This window comes from Bison bison, unplaced genomic scaffold (genome assembly GCF_000754665.1).
Source record: "Bison bison bison isolate TAMUID 2011002044 unplaced genomic scaffold, Bison_UMD1.0 scf7180017857790, whole genome shotgun sequence".
Taxonomy (NCBI): Eukaryota; Metazoa; Chordata; class Mammalia; order Artiodactyla; family Bovidae; genus Bison; species Bison bison.
Window position 1 is genome coordinate 31,185 of NW_011488363.1, and position 539 is coordinate 31,723.

A 539-nucleotide genomic window follows, 5' to 3' on the forward strand; every position below is an offset into this window, starting at 1 on the left:
ATGTGTCAATTATTAGAAATAAGACATACATTTTATCAATTATACTAAAGTCACTTAACCCACATATGAATCCTGATAGATAATAATTACTAGCATATTCTTAAAATATTTATTTTATTGATTATGAGCTGTCTTCTGAAATTATACTCTACTAATCTTTTATTTATGGAATGACTTCATAATCCTCAAAATGCCTCATATCCTTTCTTGAAAAGAATTTTAATACAATGGTGAGAAATTTCTGAAACTTTTAAAGATACTTATTGTATAGTTAAAAGTTATTAAATATTTAAATAATATTTATATTTACTAATAATTAAATATAAACATTTTCATTTGAACAATATATTGATGCTTTCTGGTCATTGTTGCTTTAATGAGTTTTATGAGTGACATAACTTCCAAAATAATCTGTAGAAGATAAAAAGAATTACAGTGCAAAAGGTACTTACAAAATAATAAATAAAAATGTGTTCTACCTTAGTATAGAAAAGAGCCAGAAAGATTTATTATTCAACAGATTTTTTGAGCAATATGCA